This window comes from Muntiacus reevesi, chromosome 11 (genome assembly GCF_963930625.1).
Source record: "Muntiacus reevesi chromosome 11, mMunRee1.1, whole genome shotgun sequence".
Lineage (NCBI taxonomy): Eukaryota > Metazoa > Chordata > Mammalia > Artiodactyla > Cervidae > Muntiacus > Muntiacus reevesi.
In genome coordinates, this window is record NC_089259.1 from 45,842,510 (window position 1) to 45,860,567 (window position 18,058).

Consider the following 18,058-nt stretch of genomic DNA (forward strand, 5'->3'; position numbering starts at 1 on the left):
TGACTACATAGCAATTTTGGAATTGTTATCTGAGAAAATTCCTAGAGAGTAATGAGGAAAAGAAATAAAAACCAGGTTCTCAAAAGGCATTTTTGGAAGAACTAAAAATAACCTTGGCGACTTTCAGTTTCCAGTCCACCACGTAAGAAGCTTAAAGTCATCAATTCATCATGACAACAAGTATAAAGCTGAATAAACAGACATGACAACTTCTGTTAGATCCATCAGAGAAGTGAGGTCATAAGGCAAAGTGCTATTCCAAAAACTGAAAAGAAAGACAAGAGGATGCAAACTGCCAGAGCAAAATCCCCTGAACCAAAACCTCTTTGGGTGCTCAGGTAGACAAACCTGAACTGTATAACTGAAGAAGTCCTGGAGGCTCAGGATGGACAAATTCAAGAATTACAGAATATTACAGAACATCCCCAGACTTTTTGAGTTTTATTTTCCAGGAGTTGCACTATGTCTTTCCAGTGAATATTGGACAAAAATCCTCTAATATTTCCATCATGAGGAGGATTTCTATTTGAAATCTGTCAGAGTCCTAAGTTCTTAACAAGACCTTCCCTTAGGAGAAACTCTCACCAAAGTCTAACCCACTGAGTCTTAAAAGCATCTAACCTATTTGCAGGAAGAGAAATACAGTTTCAGCCATTCTGTCCCATGAAAGGGGATGGGAAGGATGCAGAAGTACCGGTGAGATACACAGTTGAGAGGTATATGATTGCTGAAAAGATTCAGACCTGACCATAGGACTACATCTTATGGATAAATAAGAGCCTATTAACTGTAGTTCATTTTATCTACTATCTCATGTCCATCTTTCAACAAAATCCTATGAGCCATACTAGCAGGCAAAAAAAAAAAAAAAAATTTGAAGAGACTGAACAAACATCAGAACCATGGTCAGATGTGGCAAGAACACTGTAATAACCAAACCAGAATTTCTTTTTTTTTTTTTTTCTATTGAAGGATAATTGCTTTACAGAATTTTGTTGTTTTCTGTCAAACCTCAACATGAATCAGCCATAGGTATACATATATGCCCTCCCTTTTGAACCTCCCTCCCATCTCCCTCCCCATCCCATCCCACCCCTAGGTTGATACAGAGCCCCTGTTTGAGTTTCCTGAGCCAGACAGCAAATTCTCATTAGCTATCTATTTTACATATGGTGTTGTAAGTTTCCATGTTACTCTCTCCATACACCTCACCCTCTCCTCCTCTCTCTGCATGTCCATAAGTCTATACTCCATGTCTGTTTCTCCACTGTTGCCCTGTAAATAAGTTCTCCCCTGGTAGCTCAGACAGTAAAGCGTCTGCCTACAAAGCGGAAGACACAGGGTTTGATCCCTGGGTCGAGAGGATCCCCTGAAGAAGGAAATGGCAGCGCATTCCAGTACTCTCGCCTGGAAAATCCCATCAATGGAGGAGCCTGGTAGGTTACAGTCCATGGGTTGCAAAGAGTTGGACACGACTGAGCAACTTCACTCAAACAAGTTCTTCAGTACCGTTCTTCTAGACTCCGTATATATTTGTTAGAATATGATGTTTCTCTTTCTGACTCACATCATTCTGTATAACAGATTCTAGGTTTATCCACCTGATCAGAACTGACTCTAATGTGTTCCTTTTTATGGCTGAGTAATATTCCATTGTGTATATGTGCCACAACTTCTTTATCTGTTCATCTGTCGATCAACATCTGGGTTGCTTCCCTGTTCTAGCTATTGTAAATAGTGCTGCAGTGAACAATGGGATACATGTGTCTTTTTCAATTTTGTCTTTTCAAAACTGTCTTTTTCAGCTTCCTCAGGGTATATGCCTAGGAGCAGGACTGCTGGGTCATATGACGGTTTTATTCCTAGTTTTTTAAGGAATCTCCATACCATCTTCCATAGTGGCTGAATCAATTTACATTCAAACCAACAGTGCAAGAGCGTTCCCTTTTCTCCACACTCTCTCCAGCATTTATTGTTTGTAGACATTTTGATGAGGGCCATTCTGACCAGTGTGAGGTGATATCTCATTGTAGTTTTGATTTGCATTTCTCTAATAATGAGCCATGTTGAGCATCTTTTCATGTGTTTGTTAGCCATCTGTATGTCTCCTTTGGAGAACTGTCTGTTTAGGTCTTTTCCCCACTTTTTGATTGGGCTGTTTGTTTTTCTGGCTTTGAGTTGTATCAGTTGCTTGTATATTTTGGAAAGTAATCCTTTGTCAGTTGTTTCATTTGCTATTATTTTCTCCCATTCTGAGGGTTGTCTTTTCACCTTGCTTATAGTTTCCTTTGCTGTGCCAAAGCTTTTACATTTAATCAGGTCCCACTTGTTTACTTTTGTTTTTATTTCCATTACTCTATAAGGTGGGTCATAAAGAATCTTGCTTTGATTTATGTCATCGAGTGTTCTGCCTATGTTTTCCTCTAAGAGTTTCATAGTTTCTGGTCTTACATTTAGGTCTTTATTTTATTTTGAGTTTACCTTTGTGTATGGTGTTAGAAATTGTTCTAATTCCATTCTTTTATGTGGAGCAGTCCAGTTTTCCCAGCACCATTTAATGAAGCGATTGTCTTTGCCCCAATGTACATTCTTGCCTCCTTTGTCAAAAATAAGGTAGCCATAGGCGCAAGGGTTTATTTCTGGGCTTTCTATCTTGTTCCACTGGTCTATAGTTCTGTTTTTGTGCCAGTACCATACTGCCTTGATGACTGTGCTTTGTAGTATAATCTGAAGTCAGGAAAGTTGATCCCTCCAGCTCCATTCTTCTTCCTTAAGACTGCTTTGGTTATTCGGGGTCTTCTGTGTTTCTGTATGAATTGTGAAATTTTCTGTTCTAGTTCTATGAAAAATGCCTTTGGTAATTTAACAGGGATTGCACTGAACCTGTACATTATATCATTTTCACAATATTGATTCTTCCTACCCAGGAACAAGGAATCTCTCGTCATCTGTTTATGTCATCTTTGATTTCTTTCATTAGTGTCTTATAATTTTCTGTGTACAGTTCTTTTGTCCCCTTAGGTAAGTTTATTCCTAGATATTTAATTTGTTTTGTTGATTTGGTGAATGGGATTGATTTTTAATTTCTCTTTATGATCTTTCATTGTTAATATATGGAAATGCAAGTTATTTCTGTGTATTGATTTTGTATCCTGCAACTGTGCTAAATTCACTAATTAGCTCTAGTAATTTTCTGATACTATCTTTAGGGTTTTCTATGTACAGTATCGTGTCATCTGCAAACAGTGAGAGCTTTACTTTTTCTTTTCTGATCTGGATTACTTTTCTTTCTTTTCCTTCTCTCATTGTTATAGCTAGGACTTCCAGAACTATGTTGAATAATAGAGGTGAAAGTGGGACATATTTGTCTCGCTCCTGATCTTAGGGAACTATCACTATTCTGAATACTTTTTCAAGTAGTTTGCCTATTTCCTCTTCATTTATTTGGACTTCTGTGTTTCTAGTTTGTTCCTTCATTTGTGTAGTATTTCTCTGCCTTTTCATTATTTTTTTTTTTTACTTATTGTGTTTGAGGTCTTGTTTTCCTAGGCTTCAAGGTTGATCTTTCTTCCTTTTGGTTTCTGTCCTCCTAAGGTTGGTCCAGAGGTTTGTGTAAGTTTCCTATAGGGTGAGATTTGTGCTGAGTTTTTGTTTGTTTGTCCTCTGATGGGCAAGGCTGAGTGAGGTGGTAATCCTGTCTGCTGATGACTGGGTTTGTATTTTTCCTTTGTTTATTGTTTAGAGGTGTCTTGCACAGGGTGCTACTGGTGGTTGAGTAATGCCGGGTCTTGTATTCAAGCAGTTTCCTTTGTGGGAGTTCTCACTCTTTCATACTCCCTAGGGTTAGTTCTCTGGTAGTCTAGGGTCTTGGAGTCAGTGTTCCCACTCCAAAGGCTCAGGGATTGATCTCTGGTCAGGAATAAAGATTCCACAAGTGGTGTGGTATGGCATTAAGTAAGATTAAAACAAATATCCAAAAACAAGAAACCAAAGATGAACCCCAGACAAATGGCAGCTACAAAACCAGGCTAATAATAATTAAAATAATGGAATAAACACACACATATATACACCCATGAGCAAAGTGAAAACATTCCAAGAAAAATAAAGTCCAGTAGATTGACCCAGTGAACAAAGGAAATCAAAAATTATATTAATGAGTCAAGAACAAAATTAACTTAAGCACAAACTGGAAAACAAAACTAAAGCAAGGTGCCAAGTGGGGAATAAAGCAATGAAAACAAAACTAACAAATATGTTGAGAGGAAAGGAAAAAAAAAAAAAAAGAAAGAATAGATATGCAAAGTTAAATAGAGGTAGATGAAGATCTATATACATTAAAAATTAACTGCAAGGAGAAAAGAACAGTAGGAAAGGCAAAGGAATAAATGTAGAAAAACATAATAGGTTTAAAAAAATTAAAATTGTAAAAAAGAGAAATGAAAAATATGGAAGAAGAAAGAAAAAAGGAAAAAAAAAGAAAAACTCCACAGAACTGCAAAAGCCCAATGTAGAGGCAGAGGTTTATAACAATAAAAAGTGATTGAATATACACATATACACCCATATGCAAAATCAAAACAGTCCAACAAGAATAAAGTATAATAGATCGACCCGACGAACAAAGGAAACCAAAAATTATATCTACCTGAACTAAACTAACTAAAGCACAAACTGGAAAACAAACCTAAAGCAAGGTGCCAATTGGGGAATAAAGCAATGAAAATAAAACTAACATATATGTTGAGGGGAAAGAAAAGAAAGAAAGAGTAGATATGCAAAAGTTAAGCAGAGGTAGATAAAGAAGATTTATATACATTAAATATTAACTGCAAGGGGAAAAGAACAATAGGAAAAACAAGCAAGGGAATAAATGTAGAAAAATAATAATAGGTTTAAAAAATTAAAATTAGATAAAGAAAAAAGGAAAACTCCACAGAACTGCAAAAGCTCAATTTAGAGGCAGCAGTTTATGACATTAATATAAAATGTGACTGAGAAAAAAAAAGCTTAACTGGGTTTCATAGTGCCAATAAAATTGACAACAGGGAGGGAAAAAAAGGGAAAAAAGAAGAAGAAATCCAAAAGAATCTACAGAACAAGTCAAAAAATGAGAAAAATAAATGTTTTCCTTGTGTCCCTGCTGTCAAGAGTCCTTTCCCACACTGGGAGTCACAGTCCACCGCACCTCCCTAGGATGCCCTCCAACTCTGCACTGATCTCTGGACCGACTGTGGGGGCAGCTCAGATTCTAATCTGGTCCTATTCCTGTGTGTTCTTGCCTCCAATGTCCACAGCTATCAAGAGTTAGTGTTTTCTTTTGGGGGAGTTCTCAAGGGCCTTTTATATATTCCATAGACACAGTCTGCTTAGTTGATTGTGTGGATTTAACCGGCAGCTTGTACAGCTGGTGGGAAGGTTTTGGGTCTTCTTCCTTAGCCACACTGCCCCTGGGTTTCAACTGTGGTTTTATTTCTACCTCTGCACATGGTGGTCCACTGGGGTTTAGCTTCTCAGGCTGCCCTGGAGAGCTTGAGTTTGGCCCTGTGAGGGCCAGGTGTGGAGGTGGTACAGCTGCTTGGATTGGAGGGGTTCTGGCAGCACCAGGTACTCAGGGAGGTTGGTGCCTAGGGCAGCAGGAAGTATAGCGCTCTAGAGGGATATGGCAACCAGTATTGGCCAATAGGCTCCAGTATCCTTGACTGGAGAACTCCTCTCCCTAACATGGAACTCTGGAAGGCTACAGTCTATAGGGCAGCAGAGAGTCAGACACTACCAAAGTGACAAGAGGCAAGTGTGCACAGAGGCAAGACTTTTTTTGTCTGTAGCATCTCTGCGCCAGTGGGAACTGAGCATGAAGATGGTGTAGCTGCTTGGCTTGCAGGCACCCTGGCAATGCCAAGTGTGCACGGACAAGGACTGCCTAAACCACAGGAGTTATGGCTCTATCAGTGTCTTTTTTTGAGCTTCTTGTAGCTGGCAATTAGAAGGCCTCTTTGGCCAATCTTTCTCCATCGGTCAGCTGGTTCAGGCACTTACGAGGGCTCCCTTGCCTGGGTCCTTCTCTGTTGTTCATGTGCGTCAGGCACATAGAGGGGACACCCTGGCTGAGGTCCTACTCTGAGATTGGTGCAGCAGGCATTTAAAGGGGCACCCTGGGTGGGGTCCTACTCTGTAGATTGGTGCACCAGGCATTTAAAGGGGCACCCTGGGTGGGGTCCTACTCTGTAGATTGGCGCATCAGGCATTTAAAGGGGCACCCTGGGTGGGGTCCTACTCTGTAGATTGGCACATCGGGCATTTAAAGGGGCACCCTGGGTGGGGTCATACTCTGTAGCTCAGTGCATGGGCCAGCCTCTCTATTGTTCAGCTGCCAATGCTGGCGTGTGGGGAGAGAGAGGCTGTGGTGTGGCCCCACCCCCAACACGTGACTCAGCAGTATCGCCTTGCTTCCATGGCTACCCGGCTTTCCTCCACAGGCATTTCCCACCACAATCCCCTCCCTCACCTCCCCTCAATCCGTTTCTCCACAGTCAACAGCAGCCCTCGCCCTGGGATTGCTCCACAATGCCTAAACTCCAGCTCTCAACTGCTGGGCCTTCCAGGGGACCTGCATCCCTATCCAGGTACCACACCCCTGTATGGCTGTGGCAAGAACTATTTGATTCTCATTCCATTTAGGCTACCCCAGATCAGCTGTTTCACTCTCAGCCTTAAATGTTTCTCCTCTGACTCAGACAACTGCCCCAATGTGGGGATTGGACCCCTGCTTCAGTTCCCCCACCAGCCAAGGGCAGGTCCAGTCCTACTAACACTCCTGTTCTCCCCCTAGTTCCTTCGTCCTATCAAGTTTTGCGTGGTTCTAAATATTCTTTTCCACTGCTCAGGTCCTCCTATCTGCTCTCAGCTGGTTTTCTGCATGCACTTCTGTGTCTGAAGGTGTATTCTGGATGTAGTCGTGGAGAGGTACTCCACGTCCACCTACTCCTCCGCCATCTTGTTCAGCTTCAGAAAATTTTAAAACTGTGATTAACATGCTAAGAACTTTAATTTTAAAAGTAGGCAACATACAAGAACAGATGAGTAATGTAAGTAGAGATATGAAAGTGCTAAGAGAGACTCAAAAAGAAACACAAGTGATCAAAAACATTGTAAGGGAAATGAGGAATCTGCTTTTTACAGGCAGATAAAGGAAAGAATGATTTTGTTTATTATTATTATAAGGTACTTGCATTATCCATGAAACAGGATAGTGCTATTTAAAAGTGAACTGGATTAGTTATAAATGTATATTGCAAACTCTAGGACAATTACTAAAAAAAGAAATATAACCAATACACTAAGAAAAGAGAGAAAGAATTATATAACATGCTAAATTAAAACCACAAAAAGTAAAAAAAAAAAAGTGCGAAAGACAAAAACAATAAGAACAAAGAGCAAAGGCAAGAAATAGAAAATAATAAATATAGCAGATATAAATTCAACTAAAATAAATTATTTGACACACTAATGGTATAAATACACCAATTAAAAGACAGAGATTTGTTACAGTGGACTAAAAAAGCAAGACCCAACTATATGCGATCTACAGGAAACTCAGTTTAAATATAAAGACATATGTAGGTTAGAATAAAAGTATGGAGAAAGATATACCACACCAACATTAAAAGGAAGAAAACATAAGTAGCTATATTATTTCAAACAGATCAGACTTCAAAGTAAGGACATTTCTCAGGGATAAAGAAGGGCATTATATAATGATAAAGGGGTCAAATATTCCAAGAAGATGTAACAATGCTTAATTTAATCTGAATGCATCTCACAAAAGTATGCCAAAATACGTAACACACAAAAAAAGTTCAAGGAGAAAGAAATGAACACACCATTATAGTTGAAGAGTTTATATCCCTCTACTGAAAATGAACAGAACTAGCAAACAGAAAATCAGTAAGGACATGACTGAACTCAACAGCACCATCAATAAACGGGATATACTTTACAGTGTAGCCTACTTTATCCAATGACAGCAGATTGCACATTCTTTTCAAGATAACACGGATTATTCACCAAGGGAGACCACATTCTGGCCCATAATACAATTTAAATAGTTTTTTAAAAAGAAATTTTATAGTATCTGCCCTCTAACCACATTGGAACTAAACTGGAAATCAGGAACAGAAAGATAGCTGGAAAATTCCAAAATACTTGGAGATAAACAACATACTTCTAAACAACAAATGGGTCAAAAAAGAAATCTCAAGAGAAATTTTAAAATATTTTTAACTAAATGACAATGAAAATACAACTTTATTAAAATTTGTAAGGTGTTGCAAAAGAAGTATTTAAAGGGAAATTTATAGCACTGAATGTATATACCATTAAAAAAAAGAAATACAAAAAGTCAACAATCTAACATTCACAATGGGAAACTTTAAAAAGAGCAAATTAATCCCAAAGTAAGTAGAAGAAAAGAGATAATAAAAATCAGAGCAGAAATCAATGAAATTAAAAACAGGAAATCAATGGAGAAAATTAACTTATCCAAAAGCTGACCTTTTAAAAAGGTCAATGAAACTGGTAAGTCCCTAGTCAGACTAAGAAAAAAAAAAAGATGACTCAAATTAATAATATGAGAAACAAAAGAGGGAACATCTTTAAAGACTTTATGGACAATAAAAAGATAATATTATTATGAATAATTCAACAACCACAAACTTCTTAACCTACATGAAATGACCACTACCTTCAAAGATATGAGCTGCCACAACACACACAGAAATATACAGACATACTGTAAAGTAATTAGCCTCCAACTAATAAAAATAAATGCAAAAAATATATATACAGACAATATGAATAGGACTGCATCCATTAAAGAAACCAAGTCAATAATTAACATTCTTCCATTAAAAAGGGATAAAGTCCAGATAAGTATACAAATGATTTCTACCAAATTTTGGAGAAAAAATTATACCAATTCTCTACCATCTCCTCCAGAAGACAGAATCGGAGGGAAGGCTTCCCAACTCAGAGACCAGTATCACCATATTACTAAAACCAACCAAAGACACTTCAAGAAAAGTACAGATTGAAATCTCAAATAAACAGAGCTGTAAATTTTTCAGTATTAGCAAAATGGATGCAAAAACATATAAAAAGAATTTTACACCACAGACAAGTGAGATTTATCCAAAGTATGTAAGGCTGGTTCAACACTAGAAAATCAACTAGTATAATCCCCACATCAACAGATTAAAGTAGAAAAATATCACATCACTGAATGCAAAAGAAGCATAAATCTAACACACATCAATGATTTTTTTTTTAATCTCTGTTAACTTGTATTACAGGGAAAGTTCCTCAACTTAGCTAAAAACATTGTGGTAGTTAATTTTATATGTCAACTTGACTTAGGTAAAAAGCATGCTCAGATAGCTGGTAAAACATTATTTCTGGATCAGTAGATTTGAGTTAATAAGATTGACTCTCACCTATGCCTTCAGCAGGCATCAACCAAACCACTGAGGGTCCAAATAGAAAAGACAAAGGAAGGTCGAATTCTCTCTCTCTCTTCTTAACTTTGGACATCCATCTTACTCTGCTCTCAGACAAGAGAGATCCTATCTGTCTGACCTTTGGACTACAGGACTTAAACCTTCAGCTCCCCTGTCCCCCCCACCCACCCACCCCCCCGCATGGTTCTTATGCCTTCAGACTTGGACTGAATCATACCAACAGTTTCCCTGGTTCTCCAGCTGTTAGGTGGCATACAATGGCATATCTCAGCCTGCATAACTGCCTGACCCAATTCTCATAAGTCTTATTTATGTATATTTATGTATCCTACAATTCTCTTTTCTAGACAACACTGATGTACATAAATATCTACAAGTGACCTACACCTAACATCATATGTAATGACAAGAAACCAGAAGCTTTCCACAAATATCAGGATCTAGGCAAGGATGTCAACTCTCATCACTGCTTTTCAACATCATACAGGAAATCACATCACATGCCCTAGGAAAGACAGGAAAAGGAAACAAAAGGTATACAGATTGAAAAGGAATAAATAAAGCTATTTTTGTTGACAAATGACATGTAGACATTCCAAAGAATCAACCCAATACTCCTTAAAATAATGAACAATTATAAGGTTTTAAGATAGAACATTAATGTGCAAAAGTCAATCACTTTCTGAAATACTAACAATCAACAAGTCAATCTGAATTTTAAAACATATTACCATTTATGTTAGTGCTTCCCAAAATTAAACACTTAGATATAAATCTAAGAAAATATTTACAAGGTCTATACGAAAAAAACTACAAAATTCTGATGAAAGAAATAAAAGAACTAAATAAATGATGAGATGTCCCATGTTCATGGATAGGAAGACTTAATACTGTCAAGATATCAGTTTTTCCCACCTTTTAGATTCAACACAGTCTCTACCTAACTTCTAGCAAATCACTTTGTGGATATCAATAAACTGATTAGATTTATATGGATAGGCAAAAAATCTAGATTAGCCAATTCAAATTGAAGGAGTGGAACAAAGCCAGAGGACTGATATAACCAACTTCAAGACCTACTAGAAAGCTTCAATAATCAAGAAGTGTGGTATCAGCAAAAAAACAAATAGATCCATGAACAGACTAGAAAGCCTAGAAATAGATTCACATATAGTTAACTGATATCTGAAAGAGGAGCAAAGGCAATAAAATAGAGCAGAGATAACACTGTCAACAAACAGTAGGAAACATGTGGACATCCACATGCAAACAAACAAAAAAACGAATGACTCTAAATACAGACCTTACACGTTTCACAAAAATTAACTCAAAAAATATCAGCGACATAAATATGAAATACCTAACTATAAAAATCCTAGAAAATAAGATAGGAGAAAGCCTAGATGACCTTGGGTATGGAGATAACACTATAGATGTAACACTAAAGGCAAAACTCATTAAAGAAATAATTCATCAGCTAGGCTTTATTTAGTTTCTTTCAAGGGAACAAGAAAAGTTGCCACAGACTGGGAGAGAGTACTTACAAAAACCATGTCTGATATAAAACTATTACTCAAAATATTCTTACTGTTGAGTTGAAGTAATTCTTTCTATACAACAAGAAAGCAAACAATTTGATTTAAAAAATGTGTCGAAGACCTTAACAGACACCTTGGCAAGAAAACATACAGATGGCAAGTATGTATATGAAAAGATGCACCACTATACAGCAATTAGAATGACCAAAATCCAAACACTGACAATACCAAATGCTGGCAAGAATGTAGAGCAAAACAAATTCTTACACGTTACTGGTTGGAATGCAAAGTGGTTTTGCTACTTTAGAAGATAGTTTGGGAATTTTTTTTAAAAAACAAAACTTACTATAGTGTCCACAATCACACCACCTGGAATTTACTCAAATGAACTGAAAATTTATGTCCTTGAAAATAAAATTTGCTGTTGTTTAAGTCAGTTGTGTCTGATTCTTTGCAACCTCATGGTAGCCTGTACACATGGATGTTTACAGTAGTATTATTCATTCATAACTGACAGAATAAAAGCAATCAATATGTCCTTCAGTAGGTGAAGGAATAAATGTGATACATGTAGACAACAGAGCAGTAAAGAGCACTAAAAAGCAATGAGCTATCAAGCCATCAAGACATAGAGGAAACTTAAATGCATATCGCTGAGGGAAAGAAAGCTATCTGAAGAGGCTACATGGTGCATGACTCCAACTATATGATAATACAGAAAAGGTAAAATTACAGAGACATCAAAAAGAGAACTGGCTGCTAGAAGTTAAAGAGGAGGGAGGAATGAGCAAGCAGAACATAAAGGATTTTGGGGGCAGTGAAACTATTCTATATAATACTACAATGGGGAGCACACGGCGTTATACATTTGTCCAAACCCACATAACTCACAGTACCAAAAGCAGAGTCAAATGTAAACTGTGAACTCCGCATTATGATGATGTGTGCATGTAGGTTCATCTACTGTAACAAATGGTGTGAGACGTGGACAGTTGTGCAGGTGGTGCCTGAATAAGGACAGCGAGTACACAGGAACTCTATACACCTTCTGCTTAGTTTTGCCATGAATCTAAAACTGCTCTAAAAATAAAGTTTATTAATTAAAAAATTCTCTACTGCTAATTTTAATCACAAATTCCATTTTTCAATTAAAAGAAAGAATATATCCTTTAAAGTAGTCTCAAAAAGCTGTTAAAAATAAATGGGCAATTCAACAATGCCTTTCTTTCCTCATTCAGAGGACATCTGAAATAATATTTAGACATAAAATAATGATTTCTAAAGGCAATCATTACTGCCCAAACTACAAAACTACAAAACCAACAAGGTGCTGTCATAATAGTTGTGAAGAAACACACCACTATCCCAAATAAGTTAAAGATACTTATATAACAGTGATTCAAATGTTATATATTACTTTACATTAATTATAAACACATTTTCTCATGACCAAAAGAAAGAATTGGGTAATAATCTAATATATGAAATAAAATGGGCAAATATATCACTCTGCACTTAATCATTATTCTCTTGGCAGTAAAAAGTTTGTTACCCAGTGTATTTGTTATATATAAGACAAAAACACAGCTGAATAAAGCAACAAAACAGTCATTCTTATGCCAGAAGATAAAAGGATACACATGTATATATGTATATATATTCTTATATATTATTAATATATGTCATATATATACATATGACTTCGATTTGCATGTTTGTAAAAAATATCTGGGTTATCTTAATGACCCAGATAACCATGACAGTGTGATCACTCACCTAGAGCCAGACATCATGGAGTGGGAAGTCAAGTGGGCCTTAGAAAGCATAACTATGAACAAAGCTAGTGGAGGTGATGGAATTCCAGCTAAGCTATTTTAAATCCTAAAAGATACTGCTGTGACAGTGCTGCATTCAATATATTATCAAATACAGAAAACTCAGCAGCAGTCACAGGACTGGAAAAGATAAGTTTCCTACCCAAAGAAGGGCAATGGCAAAGAATGTTCAAACTACCACACAATTGCACTCATCTCACATGGTATGAAAGTAATGCTCAAAATTCTCCAAGTCAGGGTTCAACAGTACATGAACCATGAACTTAGATATGTTCAAGCCAATTTAGAAAAGGCAGAGGAACCAGAGATCAATCTACCAACATCTGCTGGATCACAGAAAAGGCAAGAGAATTCCAGAAAAACATCTACTTCTGCTTCATTGACTACACTAAAGCTTTTGACTATGTGGATCACAACAAACTGTGGAAAATTATTCAAGAGATGGGAATACCATACCACCTTACCTGCCTCCTGAGAAATCTGTACAAGCTGGTCAAGAAGCAACAGTTACAACTGGACATGGAACAATGAACTGGTTCCAAATTGGGAAAGGAGTACATCAAGGCTGTATACTGTCACCCTGCTTATTTAACTTATAGGCCAAGTACATTATGAAAAATGCCAGACTGGATGAAGCACAAGCTGGAATCAAGACAGCAGGGAGAAATATCAATAACCTGAGATATGCATATGACACCACCCTTATGGCAGAAGGCGAAGAGGAATTGAATAGCCTCTTGATGAAAGTGAAAGAGGAGAGTGAAAAAGTTGGCTTAAACCTCAACATTCAAAAAACAAAGATCATGGCATCCGGTCCCATCACTTCATAGCAAATAGATGGGGAAATGATGGAAACAGTGACAAACTTTATTTTCTTGGGTTCCAAAATCACTGCAGATGGCAACTGCTGCCATGAAATTAAAAGACGCTCGCCCCTTGGAAGCAAAGCTCTGACAAACCAAGACAGCGTATTAAAAAGCAGAGAAATTACTTTGCGGCAAAAGGTCTATATAGTCAAAAATCACTACTGTGGTTTTTCCAGTAGTCATGTATGGATGTAAGAGTTGGACCATAAAGAAGGCTGAGTGCCAAAGAATTGATTCTTTTGAACTGTGGTGTTGGAAAAGACTCTTTGAGAATCCCTTGGACTGCAAGGAAATCCAACCAGTCAATCCTAAAGGAAATCAATCCTGAGTATTCATTAGGACTGATGCTGAAGCTGAAACTTGAATACTTCGTCCATCTGATGCGAACAGCTGACTCATTAGAAAAGACCCTGAAGCTGGGAAAGACTGAAGGCAGGAGGAGAAGCAGGCAACAGAGGATGAGATGGTTGGATGGCATCACTGACTCAATGGACATGAGTTTGAGCAAGCTCTGGGAGATGGTCAAAGACAGGGAAACCTGGTGTGCTGCAGTCCATTGGGTTGCAAAGAGTAGGACACAACTGAGCGACTGAATAACAACAAATGTACAGGGGGAAAAACAATGGTGATGCTGAAGACAGCACACTGTCTTCACTAACCTTTTCAATCGTTTCCAGTTTTGAACATATTATACAATCACGGGAAAAAAAAAACAGTTTTAGGTGGAAAGTCTTACTACTATAACATAGAGGACAGGTCACTTAACAATGTTTTCAAAATGTTTCTTTCTACTAATTATGCGTTAATTGGTTGTGAGACAGATCACCAGCCCAGACTGGATGCATGAGACAAGTGCTCAGGCCTGGTGCACTAGGAAGACCCAGAGGAATCGGGTGGAGAGGGAGGTGGGAGGGGGGATCGGGATGGGGAATACGTGTAAATCCATGGCTGATTCATGTCAATGCATGACAAAAACCACTACAATACTGTAAAGTAATTAGCCTCCAACTAATAAAAATAAATGAAAAAATAAATAAATAAATAAAAGAGGTTGAACAAAATAATTCTGTTTCTCTATATGGAAAAATCTTGTGACAACTTATTACTTGCTGCTTGCATTTAGGTCACTTCAGTCATGTCCAACTCTTTGCAACTCTCTGAACTGTAGCCTGCCAGGCTCCTCTGTCCATGCAATTCTCCCTGCAAGAATACTGGAGTGGGTTGCCATACCCTCCTCCAGGGGATCTTTCTGACCCAGGGATCGAACCCACATCTCCTGCAGCTCCTTCATCGCAAGCGGATTATTTACTGTTGAGCCATCATTTAGTACTTGGTATGATACAATAACCACCAAGAGATAAATGTTTCATTTTAAAGTTCCTGACTGAACAAACTTTAATATTCTGGCAGAAAATAAGATGTCAAAGGAAAAACAATAGGAAAATGGTGAAAGAATTAACATAATCATTTAATACAGCATCCTATGCTTATATTTCTTCAAGCTGTTAATTTTTAAGTAAGAACCTATGTACCACTCAGCTGCTAAAAACTGGTTCCCTGGTTGGTGTGTGCTAACAATCAGGAGAATTGGCAAAAAGGTTCTGGCCCTCAAAGCAAGATGAGAGGAAAACATCACATTCTGTGATCAGGATGGAAACCTAAGTAGCCACAGAATCTGAGGTTCAACGCATGGGCCAACTTTTATAATTTATTACCAATGATGCCAACAGAGCTGGTAATGTGACAGAGCTGACAGGTCCTTCCTACAGTATTATTACAAATGCCTAATGTCTAATTTTATACCATTCAGAATCTTCCATTCAAAACTTAAGTCAATGAGAACGTGATCTGTTCTACGGTTAAAACTTTCAAGAGGAAACCCAAGTATTTGGGACTTTTTCACACCTATATAAATTACAGTCAAGGATGCAGAGGTAGATACTCTGCAAGGAAATACAAATAGCAAGAAGCAGGCCATGTAACGGTAAGCTCCTCCACAGCTCTTAACCATGACTGATTATCTCTGCACCTCCCACTGTCTGTGGTACAGTTCATAGAACACGGGGCTGCAAAATCAAGTCTACCAAGTAGCAAGTATGTAACTGGAGGCTAATTACAATATTTTAATGGCCTCTGCCATACATCAACATGAATCGGGCATAGGCAAACATGTGACACCCCCTCCCCACCCCTCCTGACCTCCCAAGAGGTCTTCTTTCTTTAGGGCAAAGGGCACTCAAGATACCAAAATTACCGCTTGAATTTCAGACTAACTCGATGAGAATCTTAGATAACTCTCATTCATTCTAGGTCTAGTGTATATCTCAAAAGTTTTTGGATCCCTCAACTCTCCCCAAATGTTATCAGAATAACTACAGGAGGCTGCATAAGGATGCGGAGCCACATTTGTGCTGATGAGAACCTAGAGTCTAGGTTTCCAGGGGAGCCGAAAACCACAACAGATCTATAAAGCAGTGCCTCCCAACTGTTTTTACATGATGGAATATAAAGAACAGTTAATGGCTCTACTGCACAGAGAGGTAAGCAGACAAGGCTGGCCTTGGCAGACAGTCTCAAACGCTCAAGAGATGAATACGTGTAACCCATCTGCGTTGCACCAGTGTGACTTGATACCGTATTAGTTGAAAGGCTCTGCCCTAGGATCAAATACCCTCAGCATAGTTAGGTTATAGTCAAAACAACAACCAAGAACAGTGCTACAAGACTCACAGAAATAAGAGAACAAACTAGTGGTTACCAGTAAAGAAGGGAAGGGGGATCGGCAATAAAGGAGCGGAGAAGTAAGAGGTTCAAACTGTTAAGTGTAACATAAGCTACAAGGTTATACTGTACTATATGGGGAATATAGCCACTATTTTATAATAACTATAAATGGAAGTATAACCTTTTAAAACTGTGAATCACTATACAGTACACCTGTGAGTTACATAATACTGTATAGCAACTATACTCTAATAAGAGAAAAAATTTTTAATTTGAAGAAAGTAGTGCTATGAATCAAAGCACCATCAGTATCCTTACACTTTAACAGATAAATATCTATGGTCACCATTAAAAGCACATTTTCATAAGAAAATTAATTTCTTACATATTTAGCTCAGATGAAAGACTCCTCAAGGGACACTATTTTAACAAGGTCTCCATAAGAAATTCTGTGTTTTAAAAAAGTTTATTTTGATGGCCCATTTCTTTGTTCTTCCACAAAATTCAGAAATGGTATATTAGCCTGATTACTGTAATACATACAATGCTGTCTGTCTCTAATGATCTCTGTTTCAGTCGTATACAGAGAGAGATTGGTTGGGTCTACAGAATTGGATGGGAGAGATGGGAATCCTAGCTGTCAGCCATTCAGAGACCCTGCACTCACATCTACAGGGCTGTTTATGATCCCACTGCCCACAATCTACGGAGAAACATTCTGGAAGCTGAGTCGACATCCCCAGGATAAGAAATGCAGAGACTATTTATGCACACAACTGCATATTACTCCAAAACTTCTGTTGCCCTTTCATCACTCATGTTTCCTTTTCAAAACAGATTGAATATATAAGTTTCCCACTCTAACCAAAAGCCATGAGATGACAGGAATTTCAGTAGAGGAAAAGAATGATAGTAATTAAGACCTTATTATATAGTCTGCTCTTCAAACTAGAAAATGACCATCTCATGCCGGCAAACTATATTTTCCAAGTTCTTGGGAAGTAGTTGCAATGTAAATTAATTAAGAGAAGGCTACTCTCATTATCTGGTGGGTGGGGCTGCAAACTGCAGGGCAATTTGGCAGAAAATATTAAAAGCCATAAAATGCACATGCCTTTCGCTCTAGTAATTCTAACTCTTGGAATTCATCCTAAGGTAACAATTAAGGATGCACAAAAGAACATTTATTTATTTGCTGCTTGGAATTACTAAATCTTGGAAGCAAACTAAATGTCCAAAAATAGGATGGTGTTTAAATAGATTACCATAAGGCTGTAAAATAAAATACCATAAAGGGTCATTTAGAGATGCAGAAATAGCCCAGTGACATACACAGGTTTGTACTACATACTCTTAAACATAAAAATCAAAATACAAATAGCATCTAAGAAGTTACCTCATTCCAAGTATAATGAATATTATGTAGGTTTACTTTTCTTATCTGACTTATTTTTCTGTTTTCTACTATTTCTCTGAGTACATAAAGAGTATGCTGTGTTTTGATAAAGGCAAACGTAAAGAGGGAAAACAGTGCAGGAGTTGGTTTGAGGGTTTTTATTTTTTTGCAGAATTCCAGAAAA

General features: G+C 37.6%; 1 protein-coding gene across 4 annotated transcripts in view; it reads right to left on the reverse strand.

Annotated features, from left to right (window-relative positions):
- KLF12 (KLF transcription factor 12) overlaps positions 1 to 18,058 on the reverse strand; it is a 516,718-nt gene that overhangs the window by 299,429 nt on the left and 199,231 nt on the right. The window lies entirely within an intron of this gene.